The sequence below is a fragment of the Macaca nemestrina genome, chromosome 1, assembly GCF_043159975.1.
Source record: "Macaca nemestrina isolate mMacNem1 chromosome 1, mMacNem.hap1, whole genome shotgun sequence".
Lineage (NCBI taxonomy): Eukaryota > Metazoa > Chordata > Mammalia > Primates > Cercopithecidae > Macaca > Macaca nemestrina.
The window spans coordinates 67,866,050-67,884,867 of NC_092125.1; the positions used below are offsets into that span (position 1 = coordinate 67,866,050).

The 18,818-nt window shown below is 41.7% G+C and overlaps 1 protein-coding gene across 1 annotated transcript in view; it reads right to left on the reverse strand.

Annotated features, from left to right (window-relative positions):
• C1H1orf74 (chromosome 1 C1orf74 homolog) overlaps window positions 1-18,818 on the reverse strand; it is a 108,601-nt gene that overhangs the window by 6,046 nt on the left and 83,737 nt on the right. The gene's annotated exons all lie outside the window — the stretch shown is intronic.

Sequence of the window (18,818 nt, forward strand, 5' to 3'; positions counted from 1 at the left end):
GTCAAAATGAATAAATTAAAATATTTAAGAGGAACTCCAGAAAAATTAGGAGACAAAGGCCCAAAGAGGCAATAGTTAGCTCTTTCATTGGCAAGCTAAGGCTTCAAAATAAAATTTTAACTCAAGAACGGTCTCTCTCAAAGACTCTGATGCCACCTAAAACCCACCCTCCTTTCATTTCTCTTTCTACTCGGCATTACCTGACCTTCAACATGAGCCACCCCTTTCTTCTTAGTTTTATCTGGAAAAGAGTAATCACATTGTAAAATTGCTAAACCAGAGGGCAGCCCTAAAAAGCTGAATTTAAACCCTGGCCTAGAGCAAAATTAAAAGTTACCATGAAAGATTTTCCTAAGCCTCAGGGGTGGTTGAGCAGAAATTAGTTAACAATTTAGGATTTTATTAGGTACTTATTGTTCTGCATTAAACATCTGTACCAAATGATTCAGTTAAGTGTTAGTCTATCCAATAGAGAAAACAAATTTATAAGCAGCAGGGTAAGAAAAAAAATTAAATAACTCTGTTGTGCAATATGAAAAACAAATGCCTTAAATGGACAAGAAAAAATTGAAAATACAGTACAAAAAGCAATGTCAAAAAAATCTTTCTTTTAAAAGTACATTAGACAAAGATTAAAAATTGTAAACTAAATAAAAATGAAGAGAGGCTTCAGAAAACTTTCAAAGAGCATTCTGGAGTACACTCAACAGCTGAAATAAAAGAAACATTGTCTTTATTTTTTCTATGAAAGGGCTCAAATATGAATTAGGGGATTTAGCGAGAAAAAAGTAATTGAAATATGAAACTGACAGCTTAGAAAATATCCAGTACACAACTAGATATTTTCAGAGAGCTCTAGAAAGTAAATAAGCTAGAAATCAACAGAACATATGGTACTCTACATAAAAAACTTGCCCCTGAAATAAAAACAAGACCGAAAAGTCTTGCATTTTCTAAGAATTGGGAACATATAGAGAGGGGTACTTGTAGATATTCCAAGCAAAAGGGTCATTCAAAGAACCAATGTTCCACATTGGCTAAGCAACAGAAGGATGACTATCCAAAATCTGTCTGATGGTGCTTCTCCAAAGGAGACATTAGCACCCAACAATTACAGTCCTTCTTCTGAGCTTGTGTGCCCAAATCTCTATACTCTCCATCAGGGCATAGCTACATCCAGTATGGCTTACCACTCTATCCCCAGCCTCTAGCCCAGTGCCTAGCATAGAGTAGGTGCTTATTAAATATTTGTTGAGCAAATGAAGAAATAGAAGAAGAAAGTACATTTTTGTTTTGATACGCTGTAGTCCCTTCCTCAGTCCAGAGATCACAAACCTCTGAATTAGGATGTGACTCTCTCTGTCATTAATTGGCAAGAATCATGGTAGAATTACCGTCCCTATTTACGGAGTCTCTTTCCCTAATACATCCCATTGCAGATTCCTGTCTTCCCTTTACCAACCACTCCAGCATCAGCTGATGCAGTCACTAAAATGGTTTATAAGTCACATATGAGGTTCCCTAAGTTTATAATTGAAAAATGTATGGACACACAGCCCTCACAGAATGCATTGGATCGCTAGAGTCTCTCCTGGTGAAAAAGGAAAACCTGCCCAAACCCAGTTTTTGTTTCAGTAACTTCCTTTGAGACAAAGCCAGGAATCTGAGAGTGAGCACCTGCTAAGGGTGGGACAGGGGCTCTGTCTGGTATGCCTCTCCCATGTTAAGAGCTAACAATAGTAATGGATAAGTCTCCAGGGAAACCAGGACCACTTCCAAGCATTCCTGTCTTGGGCTGCCTCAAGGGCTCCTCTGTCCTTTGGGTAGTACCGATTGATGCCTGATGCCCAGAACTGGTCCACTCTGGCTTCTCTTTGGAGCAGTCTCTGCCGGCACCTCCTGGCTGCCAGCTCAGTCCTAGCATAAGGGACTTCTTCCTTGGCCTGGCTTTCACCTTCTTGTATCAGGTGGCAGACCAGCTGGTTTCAGTCCCAAATCAGGTCTTCTGACTCCTCCCAGAAACCAACCAACTTCTGAGCAGGAAATCCTGCCCCTCCCCAAAGAGTGGGAAACCGCAAAGGAAGAGAGAGATGAAACAGAAGGAAAGGCAGAGGAGGAGGGAAAGAGAGAGAGAAGAGAAGCAAAAGAAAAAAGAACATCAATAAAAAGAAGTCAAATTTGTTCGAAATCTTGAGGTAAGACTTTTAAAAATCACATTATATATAACAGTATCGCCATTTGTGTCAGGGCCTAGTACATAGTAGGTCCTCAAAAAACCTGCTATTGAAATAATTAATCTATTGAAATGAACAGGAGGGCTGGGCTAAAGAGAAATTTCAATGTGAAATGCTGGTAAGAAAAAAAAAAACAAGACGAAATGCCCGATGAGCTTTCGAATGTGTAGGAGGGATGATATGATAAGATGCAGATGGAACCAGAAATCTCTTACTGGCACTGACAGCATTCTGATCATTGTGGCACAGAAAGTCAAGTTGGAACAAAAAAGTTGCAAAGATAGTATAAAAAATGTCTGCATGTTCTTTTGGAATTACAAAAAGACTGCAAGAATTATAGAAATGTTGTAAGCAGTTTTTAAAATCGGTTTTAAACCAATGACAGAGCACAAACACTATGTTGTATCTTGGGAACTGCTAAACATACTGATATCTGCACACTGCAGCCAAACATCAGCTAGTTTAATGTTATTAACATTTAGATCTAGAGTGTTGAAAAGTCTCATTTTATTTCCAGAAGTCTTGTTCAGTGGATCAAGGGAGGCCTAAATGTGTCCATCAAAATTCTTCATGTGCTATTCATCTATCCTTAATCCTAGTCCAGGTGGGCTGCTCAGAATACTGACCCTCTGAGCCCTAAACGGGCCTCTTCAGAGAAAATCCCAACACTTGTTTCAGGTCAAGGAACTAGAGAAACCTGACAGGAAAGGGAAATACCATTCCCCACCCTCACCATTTACCCAAATCTTCGCTTGCCATCAATAGACAGTATCATCCAGAGTATTGTGGTTTAGTGATCCAGTCACTTGGAGAGATTAAAATAGCTAGATGCATGCTTCAGAAAACATCTACAGACAACGATGATGTGTTTTCACAAGAGTTGGCTTTTAAGAGTCCTACTCCTCTAACTTTTCCAACAGAGCTTACCAGTATCAGAGGGACACAATTGAAGTGTTTCCTTTAGTGAAAGTATTTCTTTTTGGAGTTTGTGTGAGTTCATCAGAGTCGGAAGCTGAAAGGAGGGTGGGAAAGGTAAGGAGGGATGAAACAGTCTCACTTCTGCTTGCTTGCCAAGATTTGAAAGGAACTGCCTCCCTGTCATTAGGATGATATGAAAATAAAATCTGAAAATCCTAGCTCTTTCTTTATACTAATTTGAGTATAGCTAAAAGTTCCCTGTGTCCAATTTCTGAGCTAGAACAAATATTAAAGGTAATCTAATTTATTTCTCCTTATTTGCCAGGTGAGGGAATTGAAGCTAAGACAAGGGAAGGGCCTTGCCCAAAGTCACATGTATTGTCAGTGATGGGAGGGAGACTGGAACTCAGTTATCCCAGAGTCCCACCCAGGAGCCTTTTAAGAAATGATGAAAACTTTACAGGAAGGTATCCCAGATGTCTGAGAGCTCATAAACATCGCAGCTGCTGACTAAATACAAATTCAGTTAAAAGATGCTCAAGTAATCTTCCCCTGGCAGAAATAGAAAGAAGAAAAAGATTTCCCCAATAGTTAAGTTTTTCCAGAATCTGTTTTATAACTGTCAGGAGACTAGGGAGGAGAGAGATTTAAGGCAGATTTGTCATGAAAGAACTAGAATATTTTACATTCCTATCACTGGATCAGCATTTTACATGTCTCATTTCTTTATGTAATCTTCATATTATCCTCATTTTACAATTAACATTGTTTTAACTTTGCTCAAATTCACAGAGGGAATAAGATACTCTGATTTCTGGATCTCTTGTTGGTAGGGCCAGGATCGGGCTCTGGAGAGACATGGCTAGTTCACTGACTGTTCCAGTCTTACTCAGGCCCCTCCCCAACACAGACCCTTGCTCTAGCCATTCAGGCTACCTGAGTTTCCTCTGAAATGCCATGCTGTTTCTAGACTTCTTGCCTGAATAGATGCAGTTCCCTCTGCTTGGGATGCCTTTCTCCAACATCCTCATAACTTGTACTTAGCCTTCAAAACCGAGCTCCCGGACCACCTCCCAGAGCCCTTTCCTGCTGGATGGTCTGTCCCTTCTCTACTTCGACAGTACTCTACACACATTCCTATTACACTATACATCATGCTATGGTGAGCTCTGATTTACTTGCCTACTTTCCTTGTACTTGACTTCAATTTCCTTGAAAGCAGACATCACATATTCGTAAGCCTTTGCATTCCCAGCGCCTAGCACAATTCCAGAGATGTATTAGTGCTCAATATTTTTTTAAGTGGACAAACAAATGAAATATTTCCCCTCCTTTCCTTCCAATAAAACCATGCAATAAGATGTCCTGTTTCCATGCTCATGACTCTTTGGTAATTTGGGGATAAATAGAAGATATCACTACTATAAGCTTCCTCTCCTTTCAAGCCTGACAAGCCACACAAAAATAGCTATCTAGGATTAAACCTGGCACTCTGAACAGACATTAATTTCTGCATCCTGACAAAATGCTTTGATGACAGTAGAAGAATTTATATGCCATAAGTCATAAGGACAAAAAGACTGGGAACATGGGAACAACAGAGATAACAACAGTTAAGGAATGTCAACACTCTTAGAAGAGGGAAAGTACATGGATGAGTAATAAGTGACTTAGCAAACCCAAGACTGCTGGAGTCTGAGTGCTCACGATGGGAAGCCTCAGGAGTTGGAGGAACAGGTGGGGGTAAACACAGGAGAAGACCCTTGGCCTCTACAGCTACTCCAGCTGGAGAAGGAAAATTTACTTTCTGGAGAAACTTAACAAAGACACACCAGGCTTAGGGACATCAGACACAGCAGAGGGTGGGGTTAGGCATGGAGCTGGAAATAGCGAGATTAGAGAAAGACTCCATACTGAAAGATGAGATTCCCCAGCCCATTTTACTGGCTCAGCTCCCAGAACACAAACAGTCTAGCTCTACCCCTCTCCACCCACCCTACCCCAGCTTACACTAGGCAGAAGAATTAAGGATTCTTCCCTGTAGAAAGGGCCCAACCAAAGAGACAAACACTACAGACATTGATGATTGATTGATGACAATGAACACTACAGACATTCCCCCAATGAAACCACCAGGGGCCTTCTGGATTATCCTACAGTGAAGTCCAAAAATGGACAAGCCCTGTCCTCATACACAAAGCTTCTGACAGCCAAGGAAGAGACTACAAAGATCACCAGGTGACATAGTTTGGATATGTGTCCCCTCCAAGTTGCATATTGAAATTTAATCCCCAAGGTTGGAAGTGGGGCCTGATGTGAGGTGTTTGAGTCGTGGGGGTGAATCCCTCATGAATGACTTGGTGCCATGCTCATAGTAATGAGTGAGTTCTCACTCTACGAGGTCTGCAAGAACTGATTGTTCAAAGAGGCTGGCCCCTCCCACCCCTCTCTTGCCATGTGATGCCTGCTCCTCTTCTGCCATGAGTGGAAGCAGTCTAAGACCCTCACCAGATGGAGATGTCGGCACTGTGCCTCTTCTGCAGGCTGCAAAACCATAAGCCAAACAGACCCTTTTCTTTAAAAACTACTCAGCCTCAGGGGTTCCTTGACAGTAACACAAACAGACTAAGACACTAGGCATGGAACAAAAGCCTTTGATACTGAGGACCTCAAGGGAGGAAATCTAGAAAGCAGAAGTAATAATTATCAGTAATGGCCACAGCAACATCAATATCCCCCAGAGATAAGGGAAGATAATTTGTGAATTGTGATCAAGAAGCCATTTTTTGGCTGAAAATAAACTTTCCTTCTCCAGCAGTGGCTCATGACTATAATCCCAGCAGTTTGGAAGACTGAAGTGGGAGGATCACCTGAGCCCAGGAGTTCAAGACCAGCCAGGGCAACATAGAGAGACCCCAGTCTCTACAAAAATTAGTGGAGTGTAGTGATGCATGCCTAGCCACTCAGGAGGCTGACATGAGAGGATTGCTTGCACATAGGAGGTTGAGACTGCAATAAGCTGTGATGGCACCACTGCGCTCCAGCCTGGGCAACAGAGTGAGACCCTGTCTCAAAAAATAATAACAACATGATAAAATAAAGAACCAATTTTTAAGTACGGAGAACAAAAAAATGGCTCTTTAAATGAAAATGCAACTGGACATTTAAAAATTAAAATGAAGGGCTAGGCATGGTGGTTCATGCCTGTAATCCCAGGAATTTGGGAGGCCAAGGTGAGTGGATTACCTGAGGTCAGGAGTTCAAGACCAACCTGGCCAACATAGTGAAACCCCATCTCTACTAAAAATACAAAAATTAGCCGGGCATAGTGGTGCATGCCTGTAATCCCAGCTACTCAGGAGACTGAGGCAGGAGAACCACTTGAACCCAGAAGGCGTAGGTTGCAGGGAGCCAAGATCGTGCCATTGCACTCTAGCCTGAGGGACGAGAGTGGAATTCTGTCTCAAAAAATTAATTAATTAATTAAACTTAAGCATTGGAAGATAAAATTGAGGAAATCTCCCAGAAAATAGGACAAAATGGAAAGAGATTTTAAAAACATAAGACATAGAAAGATAAGAAACTTAAAAGATCGGCTCAGGAGCTCTGTCATCTTCTATTAAGTAGTCCAAACAGAATACAGAGAAAATGAAAGAGAATAAAATAATAAAAAAAAAATTCTCTAAAATTTACCAAAATACAAGATTTGAATTTCCATATTCAATGGACCCAGTGGGTGCCCAACACAATGAACAACAACAACAAAACTCATCAAAGCGTATTATTGGAAATGTTAGAACTCCAGGAATAAAAGGACCCCAAAAGTTCTGGAGAAAGAAAAATAGTTCACAAACCAAGGGTCAGAAATCTGAACAGCAGTTGGACCTCTCAGTGTCAACGCTGGAAGCTAGAAACTGAAAGGCAAGACAGCAACATCTTCCAGTTCTAAGAGAAAACAGTGTCTTCTCTAGAAATCCTTACCCGGCCAAAAAACAATCAAGGAGAAGGTAATACAAGGACAAGCAGACAGGGCTGACCGGAACCGTCACAGTGTCCTTTATTTGGCCAGGGTCTGATATGTTAAAAATGTGAAACATCACTCCTCCATAAAGGTCTCAAAACATTTCCTTATTATACATGAGGAAGTAAACCAAGAAAGAGAAAAACAAGAGTTCCCATTCCCAAAGGAATGTCCCCAGATTCAGGGGACAGGAGGACTAAGGCCTTCAGTAAAATGTCTCCAAGAAAAAAATAAAGGAACTCATAGATTACCCGATTAATTTGATTTATTTATTTGAATTTTATAGCTCTTGTCAGAGGGTTTGAAGGACATGTACAACTAACAAAGCAAACAAATCAAAATGAAGTGATTATTAACTCCCAGGAATTCAGTGATTATTAACTCCCAGGAATTCAGTGAAGACTAGAAGAAAAAAATGTATCATAGTACACCATATTGTTCAGCTGTAAACAATTAATCATAACAATACAAACACTATTGATTTAATTAACAATGTGATATTTTAATATTAGGAATCTAGAAAAAGGGGAATGGGTGTTTGTGTGATATAAAAAAGCAAAATCCCAACATTCCTTAGCAGGAAATGAATAAGTAATTTCCAAAATTGCAAAATCAAGAAATAGTAGTAAAAGTACATTGTTTACAAATGTGGAGTTGGTTTTCAGGGGAAAATAAATTAAGATTTAAAAATGATTGCCTCTCAGTGGGACCAGGGCTGAGAAAGGAAAGAGCAAGGATTGTTGTCACTCGTTGTGAACCTTTTGTACCAGGTAACTTTTTAAGCCCTCCTCATGTATTATATGAATAAATATAAAACCTAGTGTTTTTTTTTTTTTTTTTTTTTTTAAGAAAAGGAAATGGCTCAGTCATAACAGCAGTCTCCCAGGGATTACATTCTACTACCAGTCAGCATGTTGTTGTCTGGAGTCGTTAAATTAAGTCTCTAACAAGCTAAAGTTAAAAGTATTTATCTAATTACCCAAAGTAGAAGTCTGGACTGGTGTGTCTACAGGTTACTTTAGAATCACCTGGGGACTGTCAAAGAAAATCAGAGCTAGAGAGCAGTTAAAGTGGTAAAAACAGGTTTTAATCGGGACTACTGCAATGGGGGAAAAGAGATCTCAGTATAGAACTGGACTCAATTCCACACCATGGGCAAGTGTGTGATAATTTACAAAGAGCAGGACGGTGATTGGTGATTGGTGGATGGAAAATTACTAAGACGAAACATCAGGGTTGGGATAAGGAGGGTTCTGGCTGAAATGAAACAGGATTATTTCTGAAGACAGGTCAGGGTGGTCAGGCACCCCTTGGGGGATGATGGCAAATGAAAAAACCAATTAGATATCAAGGAATCAGTATCAAAATGGGAGGGGGGCGCAGTTCTTGCTAAACTGACTTAGCAGGATTCTTTGTAAAACTGGATTTTACAAGGAAGTGCCCAGATGGGCCTAGAAGCTTCAGGAACCTGACTAAAGTTTGGCCAAAAAAAATCTTTGTCAGGAGCTTTGTAAAAAATACAGTTTCCTGGATCCCACCCTTAATAAGCCAGACTCAACAGGACTTGGTGGGGTCTAAGGATCTGCCCTCAGTTCTCCGGGATGATTCATGGAGGTTTGGGAATCACTGAACTAGAGTACAAATTAGCTGTGTTACGAGGAGCAAGAGAATCAGGTTACGTGTATTTTATGTGTTTGTAACTATTTCTATATATATGAGTCTCTCTCCTTCCCTCCCTCTTTCATTCTCTTTTATTTTCAGTTAACCCATAAATCCCTCTGGATTGCTGACGGCATTGCCAGAAATTGTCTCCATCTGAGCTATCGCTCCCAATCCTGGGGCTCCCTCTGCCGGCAGAAGCATGTTAAAATTCTTAGCATCCTAAATCTAGAAATTCTCCTTCAGTTCCGTATTAGGTCAGTTTTTCGAGACTGTTGCCAAACCCTCAAATTTCATGAATCCTCTCATCAGATATAAAATACAAAGTGAAACCTGGAAAAACTTTCTTGACTTAAATTTGTGAATATATAAAGATTAGGAGGGAGCAGGACAAGGCAGAAATGAAAATGAAAGGTATATGCTGTGGTCAACACTGAGGAAGAGGAGACACTTTAGAATTTAAGTTCCCACCTTCTTCTTCCTGGCCCTCCCCCAGGAGATACGAATAGATGGGGAAGCTGCATTTAGCTGCTTTCCAAAAATGCAAAGAAGGAAACAAGTTAGACTAAAAAGCTCACTGAATTTGGAAGCAGAAGGCAAGGATTCAATATCCACCCATCCCCTACTTCATCGATTCTCAAAAGAAGTGGTCTCCTTTTCCAGAGCTATGTGCCATATCATCTGGAGTCTGACTCCATAAATCACGTCCTTCCAGTGATCTTGTTTTTAGATTCTACTGGATCTTTCCCATAAACAGAAAAGATGCTCAGCCCAGCACACTGTCTGGCACAAATACTCAATGCATTTGAACATTTGAATGAAATTTGAATGAAAGTTTAACTCATTTATATCCCCAAAATCAAAACCCTCTTTCGGATCTCTATGCTTCTCAAATGCCTCAAAATTGTGGACCAGTAAACACTGCATTCCCTCAGGTACTTCACTCTTCAACTCACAGCATTTCCACTTTAGCTCCTCTGGAACTCTCTGGCAAAGATCTCCAATTATTCCTTTGTGCCAGACCCCCTGTATTCTTGGCACTTCTCACCTTCCTTGACCTCTCCCATCTCACTGAGACCTGTTCCCTTGACCCAGCTCACCCTTGCTCTCCTTTGCTGGCCTTCCCCTTCCACCCAACCCTCAAACATGAGTGTAAGATTTCCCTCTTAGCCTTCACTGTCCCTGGTGGCTTCATCTACTCCTATGGTTGCAACATTAAATTCCATGATTTAATTCTTCCATTTCTATATCTTTAACCTGGACCTTTCTTCTGAGTTCCAAATACCTACCAGATATCTGTATCTGGATGTATCAGAATCAGTTCATCCACTGAACACTCAAAAAATGCTTACTGAGCAACTACCCTGTGCCAAACACCGTGCTAACACTGGAGATGCAGGGGCAAGCAAAGTGGAAATGGTCACTGCCTTCCCAGAACTATCTGATGGGAAAGGCAGACAGTGAACAGCTAGGAGTAAAAAGTGATGAGTGCAATGATTAGAGAAAATGCCTAGGGTTCAGAGAGCATCTTCTCTGGTCCCCAGCATTCCCTGAAGGTGTGACTTTGAAGAGCAGTACCTGAATGACAAGGAGTTGGGGCAAGGGGAGGTTCCTGGGGAAGAATTTCAAAAATTATGAAGAACTTGTAAAACTACAGTAGGTACTTTGGACTTTATCTTAAAGACAATAGGGAGCCATTGAATCTTCCAAAGCAGAGAAATGTGCTGATCAGTTGTGGTGTGAAGAATTGGATGGATTAGAGCCCACGGGGAACTTTACAGTGCAGGGATGTTCATGTCTTAAGTTGGATGGTGAGCCACGAGGCTTTTGTTTCACACTTATGCTTTATATATTATTCATGTTTTCCTATATTCTTTTGTGAGTGCCAAATGTTTCACAAGCTTGTTTTAAAAATTAATAGATTGGGGAAGGTGAGGTGGCCAGAGAAATGTGAGGAGGTCACTAAAGCAGAAAACAGTGGTGGCCTGAGTTAGGATATGGTCTGGCTCTGTGTCCCCACCCAAATCTCATCTCAAATTGTAATCCCCAGGTGTCCAGGAGGGAAGGACCTGGTGGGAGGTGACTGGATTACGGGGGTTCCCCCATAATCTCATCTGTTCTCATGATAGTGAGTTCTCATGAGATCTGATGGTTTTAAAGTATTTGGCAGTCCCCCCCACCCCCACCCCCCCCCCGCCGCTCTCTCACCTGTCACCATGTAAGATGTGCCTTGCTTCCCCTTAGCCTTTCACCATAATTGTAAGTTTCCTGAAGCCTCCCTGGCCATGCAGAACTGTGAGTCAATTAAACTTTTTTTTTTTTTAAATAAATTACCCAGTCTCAGGTTTTTCTTTATAGCAGTGTGAAAATGGACTAACACAGATGGTCACAAAGGGTGAAGATTTGGAGATGGTTCTAGAGATACTTAGGAGTAGAATCGACTGTACTTGGTGATTAATGGAATATGGAGAGGAAGGAGTAAAGAACTCCTAAGTTTCTGGATTACTAATTAGATGGATGGTGAAGCCATTGATTGAAATAGAGATCAATGGGAAATGGTGATTAAAAATAAAGTCATTGGAGAACAGTTTGGCAGTTTCTTAAAAAGTTAAACATGGCCAGGTGCGGTGGCTCACACCTGTAATCCCAGCACTTTGGGAGGCTGAGGCAGGCAGATCATGAGGTCAAGAGATCAAGACCATCCTGGCCAACGTAGTAAAACCCTGTCTCTATTAAAAATACAAAAATCAGCTAGGCTTGGTGGTGCCCCCTGTAGTCCTAGCTACTCAGGAGGCTGAGGCAGGAGAATTGCTTGAACCCGGGAGGCGGAGGTTGCAGTGAGCCAAGATCACGCCACTGCACTCCAGCCTGGCCACAGAGCAAGACTCAGTCTCAAAAAAAAAAAAAAATGTTAAACATAAATTTACCATATGACCCAGCAATGCCACTCTTGGGCATATACCCAAGAGAAATAAAAGCATATGTCCACAAAAAAAATTTCATACTAATGTTCATTGCAGCACTATCCATAATAGCAAAAAAGGGGAAAATTCCAAATGTCTGTGAACTGGTGAATGGATCAACAAAATGTGGTATATCCATACAATGGACTATGATTTGTCAATAAATGACACATGTTACAATATGGAAGAATCTCAAAAACATGTTAAGTGAAAGAAGTCAGATAAAAGATCACATGTTGTATAGTTATACTAATACAAAATGTCCAGGGCAGGCAATTCTATACATGGAAATTAAATTACTGGTTGCCTGGTGCTGGGGGTGGAAACAGGGAGTGACTGTAAATGGGCAAGAGAAATCTTTTTGGGTGATGGAAATGTTCTAAAATTAGATTGCAGTGATGATTTCTCAACTCCGCAAATTTATTCAAAATCATTGAATTGTACACTTAAAATGAGATAATTTTCTAGTATATAAATTGCACTGCAATAAAGCCGTTAAAGAAATAATCATGTCAGTTTCAGCATGATGAATTTGAGATATTTAGGAGGCCCTCAGAAGGAGAGCAGTTTGGGTAAGCAGGTGGTTATATTACCTGAAGCTTAGGAGAAATTCCACAGGAAATAGAGACTTTTAAGACTCATCCATCAACACAAAGGTTGTAATTATAACCATGAGAGAGAAGGAAATCATGCAGGGAATATAGAAAAAAAAATGAGAACAGAATGAAGGCCAACTCCAACATTCAAGGAATCCAGAAGGAAAGATAAGCCTATAAAGAAAACTGAGAAGCAGTGAGAGAAATAGGAAGAAAAGCCCAGTGACTATGATTGACAGAAGCCAAGGGAAGATGTCTGGGGAGGTTAAAATGGCAAGTGATGCTTAATGAGAAGGATCAAAGAGAAAAAAAAGCATGGTAGAAAAATCCAGCTGGTTATGGGGGAGCCCAATAACATTGCTGGGCATAGCTCCAGGGGTTGCAAGTTCTCAGGGTCAAGGCCATCCCAGCGCAGCCTGGCAGGGAGAGTGAAGTGTTGATGGAGGGCGTGAGGCTGGATTGAGGAGCTGAAAGAGTGTAGAAGATTCAGAATTTTTTGCATAAGGCAATGAGGAGATACAAAGAGCCAGTGGATAGAGTTCTGGGGTGAGGATGAAGAGGCCACAGAAGGCAAAGGCTTCATGACTTGAGAACAAATGGCCAGAACTACAGACTCCAACAGTGGGCACTCATGGCCCTCAAAGATGTGCCTCTGCTTGCTTCTCCAGCCTTCTTCCTGTGTAACCCCACCTTGTAAAATTCAGTTATCCAGCCATATGGAACTTTTCATAGTTTCCCAAACATGCCTTTCTCTTTCACACCTCTATTTTCCCACACAGCTTCCTATGCAAAGAATGTTCTACAAACTAGCCCGCCCCTCTCCCCACACACTACTGAACCCAACTCAATGCTGTTATCATTCTTCATTTCCTGGAGCATTCCTGCTCATATTTCAACGTGGATCAAAACAAACAACTTTCTGGAAGCAGCTGCTGCTTGCCCGTCCCACATGTAGAATAGGCTACTCCCTTCCTTATACCCCTACTGTAGACTTCCATTAGTGCACTGGTAACATCTTACACATTTCATTTATTTCCACATCATCTTCTTCTAGAGCATGGATAGCATTTCACTGGTGTTCTTATTCATAGTATCTGACCAACAGTAAATACCTAACTAAATAAATGTTAGTAGATGATTCCTCCACCCAGCTACCATGTGGTATATACCTCTTTTGCTACTTAGGGCCTTTTGGGGCTGTTTGTGGCCAGGATACTGGGCTCCACTTTGGTAAAGGTGGACCAGATGGCTATCAGTAGCCATGGTCCAGAATGTTTTGTCCACACCTAAGACCATTTCTCAGGTTCTCAAAGCCCAGTGCCACTTCTAAGCTTTTCAAATTAAACACAGGACACCCAGTTAAATCCAAATTTCAGATAAACAATGAATGATAAATGGTTTTGTTTTTTCCTTGAGATGACAGTCTTGCTATGTTTCCCAAGCTGGTCTCAAACTCCTGGCCGCAAGAGATCCTGTCTTTGGCCTCCCCAGTGACTGGGATTACAGGCAAGAGCCACCAAACCTAGATTGAATCATGTTTTAGTATAAGTATGTTCCTTTCAAGACATCTTCCCTTCAGTAGTTTAGGTATATTTCTTTCAATAGTTTATCTCATCTTGACAGGTAGACAGCTTAGATAGAGGATAGGTAGATAAGATAGATAGATAGATAGATAGATAGATAGATAGATAGATAGATAGATAGATAGACAGACAGACAGACAGATAGATAGGCAGGCATCCTTAAAATAACTATGTCATTTATCTGAAATTCAGATTCAACTGGACATTCTGTATTTCTATTTGCTAAATCTAGCAACCCTATGTCCCACCAGGGGCAAGTGACTTCCTTCTAATGCTGACATCCCTGGAACCTTGACATGCCCACCTGGCTGGGGCTGTGGTGTCACCCTAGTGTGCTTCCTGAAAGTTGAGCTGACCAACCAAGAAAAAACACAAGATGGGCCAAAGCCCTATGGTGGCCATGCTGAGGTCAGTCCTCTCAGCTGTGCGGGGCTCTTCCACTGCTCCCCATGCTGCCAGTGTTTCAACAAACCTTTCATTGAATAACTTTATTTAGTTATTACATGGCCCCCTCTCTCTTTTATGCTCAGGTGTAAATCCACAGGAGCTAGGCAAGAGGGAAAACCTGAAAAACTACAACTACAACATGCTTAGAACTGTCTACTTAGATCATGCCCTTAAAACATAAAAACAACAGAATTTTTTTTTAATTATAAAAAGAACTGTTTGCACCTCCATCTCCATGGGGGGCAGGGATCAGACCATGCTCGTGACCTCGTGAGGGTCTCTTCTTTCCTAGAAGGCCCTTGGCTCTCCAAGGCAAATAGATTCCAGGTATTCTACCCCCTCAGTCCCCTATCACAAGCTACATGTGCCAGGCAGGAACGGGAAAGCACACAGAGGGGAATTTACTTTATGCCTACTTCATTCTCCCAGATCCAAGATTCCATTAGGTAAAAAATAGAATAAATCTGTCCATTGAGATTGACATGAAAGATTGACAAATGAGAACTTCTCCCCTCGTTAGACATACACATGAGGGAGGAGAACAGGAGGAAGGGAAGGAGGAGGAAGTCTATTATTGGATAAAATCGCATGAAATGATAGTTCTTTCTATAGCGAGGAAAAGATCTTGGCAGCTATGAGTTCCTCAAATCAGACCTGAGGAACTGGGGTGAGAATGGGGTTGGGAGTGGCAAGAAAGGGAGAATTTTATGCATTATTGTATTAGCTTGTTTTCACACTGCTAATAAAGACATACCTGAAACTAGGAACAAAAAGAGGTTTAGCTGGATTACAGATCCACTTGACTGGGGAGGCCTCAGAATCATGGCAGTGAGTGAAAGGCACTTTTTACATGGCAGCAATAAGAGAAAAATGAGAAACAAACAAAAGCAGAAACCTCTGATAAACCCATCAGATCACAAGAACAGCAGGGGAAAGACCGGCCCCCATGATTCAATTACCTCCGCTGGATACCTCCCCCAACACATGGGAATTCTGGGAGATACAATTCAAGTTGAGATTTGGGTGAGGACACAGTCAAACCATATCATTCCGCCCCTGGCCCCTCCAAATCTCATGTCCTCACATTTCAAAACCAATCATGCCTTCCCAACAGTCCCCCAAAGTTTTAACTCATTTCAGCATTAACCCAAAAGCCCACAGTCCAAAAGTCTGATCTGAGACAAGGCAAGTCCCTTCTGCCTATCAGCCTGTAAAATCAAAAGCAAGCTAGTTACTTCCTAGATACAATAGGGGTACTGGTGTTGGGTAAATACAGCCATTCCAAATGGCAGAAATTGGCCAGAACAAAGGGGTTACAGGGCCCATGCAAGTCTAAAATCCAAAGTGGTAGTCAAATTTTAAAGCTCCAAAATGATCTCCTTTGACTCCAGGTCACACTGATGCAAAAGGTGTGGTTTTGCAGGGTACAGCCTCCCTCCTGGCTGCTTTCATGGGCTGGTATTGAGTGCCTGCGGCTTTCCAGGCAGATGGCACAAACTGCCAGTGGATCTACCATTCTAGGGTCTGGAGGATGCTGGCCTTCTTCTCACAGCTCCACTAGGCAGTGCCCCAGTAGGGACACTGTCAGGTCTCCAACCCCACATTTCCCTTCCACATTGCCCTAGCAGAGGTTTTCCATAAGAGCCCTGCCCCTGCAGCAAACTTTTGCTTGGGAATCCTGGCATTTCCGTACTTTCTGAAACCTAGGGAGAGGTTCCCAAACCTCAATTCTTGATTTCTGTGCACCAGGTGGAAGGCTCAACACCATGTAGAAGCTTCCAAGACTTGGGGTTTCCACCCTCTGAAGTGAAAGCCTGAGCGCTAGGCTAGCTCCTTTCAGCCACTTTCAGCTCCTTTCAGGCTCCTTTCAGCTGGTATGCAGGGCACCAAGTCCCTAGCCTGCACATAGCACAGGGACCCTGGGCCCGGCCAATGAAACCACTTTTTCCTCCTGGGCCTCTGGTCCTGTGATAGGAGGGGCTGCTGTGAAGGTCTCTGACATGGCCTGGAGACATTTTCCTCATGGTATTGGGGATTAATATTTGGCTCCTTGCTACGTATGCAAATTTCTGTGGCTGGCTTGAATTTCTCCTCAAACAATGTGTTTTTCTTTTTTATATCATCAGGCTGCCAATTTTCTGAACTTTTATGCTCTGTTTCCCTTTTAACATGGAATGCTTTTAACAGCACCCAAGTCACCTCTTGAATGCTTTGCTGCTTAGAAATTTCTTCTGCCAGATACCCTAAAAAACCTCTCTCAATTTCAAAGTTCCACAAATCTCTAGGGCAGGGGCAAAATGTCACCAGTCTTGTTGCTAACACTTAATAACAGTTACCTTTGCTCCAGTTCCCAACAAGTTCCTCATCTCCATCTGAGATTACCTCAGTCTGGACCTTATTGTTGATATCACTATCAGCATTTTTGTCAAAGCCATTCAACAAGCCTCTAGGAGGTTCTAAACTTTCCCACATTTTTCTATCTTCTTCTGAGCCCTCCAAACTGTTCCAACCTCTGCCTGTTACCCAGTTCCAAAGTCACTTCCACATTTTCAGATATCTTTTCAGCAACAGCCCACACTACTGGTACCAATTTACTATATTAGTTCATTTTAACACTGCTGATAAAGACATACCTGAACCTGGGAACAAAGAGAGGTTTAATTGGACTTACAGTTCCACATGGCTGGGGAGGCCTCAGAATCATGGAAGGAGGTAAAAGGCACTTCTTACATGGCAGTGGCAAGAGAAAAATGAGGAAGAAGCAAAAGTGGAAACACCTGATAAAGCCATCAGCTCTTGTGAGACTTATTCACTATCACGAGAAAAGCACGGGAAAGACCAGCCCCCATGATTCAATTACCTCCCCCTGGGTCCCTCTCACAACATGTGGAAATTGTGGGAGATACAATTCAAGTTGAGATTTGGGTGGGGACACAGCCAAACCCTATCAATTCTCATTTAATGTTAAGATCCTCTCCTGTTTCAACGTTGCAGTGTTATTCTCCCAGGAAAGGCAGAACCTCTGAACACAGTGTTCACCTACTTTTTACTCAGGTTTGCCCAAAAAGATTCATTTTCAAAAGAGACCACTTGCTTAACAAAGCTACCAAACAGTCATGAAAAAGCACTACAGCTGCCCCCTTCTAAATGGCAGGTGTTTCTTTCATGATCTACGTTTTATGCCAAATGCAAGGAACTTCCCCTCTGGCTGCCCCTCCTCACATTTTTGCCATCTCCTATCAGTCTCCCCAGATCTGGCCCATCCTTCATAGTCCCATTCTTGTTCATTCAGCCCCTATGCACTTTTCACTCTGTTGCTTGTGCTTGATTCCATTTATTCCGGTGGGAATGATCAAATCAGAGAGAATTCCTGGCTGGGCTCTAATACTCATCTCCAGCAGTGAAAAGCCCATTCTGTGCAAGTGGGCTCCAGGTATCCGGTGAAAGCCTGCTCTGGAATGTGAATGGTCAGTGCATTACAAAGGAGGGCGCAAGGAGTGGAGTGAACAGTTCGCCCTTTTGCTATGGAACTTTAATGCAATCAGGGAATACTTGACTTGCAACAAATGCTAGCCGAAAACAGTTGTATTTCATTTTGTCTTTATTATTTTTTAAAACTTTGTTGAGAACCCCAGAAAGAAGATTTGGGGGATGGGATTGATCTGTTCTGACCAGAATGCTGAATCCCAGTGATTTCCCCAGATTAAACCAGGCTCCAGGAAGACAGCAATTTTCTTATTGCTGCAGTATCTCAAAAACACTGAAACAGCAAGTTTATTGAATGCCTATTTTGAAGCAAGGCTAGTGGGAAATGGAAAGAGACAAAGATGAAAAAGACATAATCCATGTCCTCCAGGAGTTTACAAGCTAATGAGAGAACCAGTCGTGTAAATATGGACACAAAGTGGATTAGATGTTTATTATATAATATGGTTAAAGTGTAGTCCCCATGGGTCTCTGAGACCCTCTTGAAGGGTTGAAAGGTCAAAACTATTTTCATAATTACACTAAGACATTACCTTACTTTTCCAGAGGCTACGGGATGTATGCTAATGCCACTGCCCTGACTGCTAATAGAATGTATGCTTATGTATTCTTGAGTTTTAGAAAAAAATCCTCAGTCTTAATTTCTAATGCATCAACTGCAATAGCAATATCAATAGGTAAAACCTGCACAGGCAAAAGTTCTTTGAGGTCCTTGGAAATTATTAAGAGTATACAAGGGTCCTGAGACCAAAAATTTGAGAACTGCTAAGATTTATGCATCAACTACCATTACACAGTGTGCTTGTTTCTCATTAATGCATTTTATATAGCAATTATTTTATCTAATCCCATGAAAATCACTTTATTGGATGCTTTTGACATATCCTTATTTTCTAGCATCGTAGCTATTA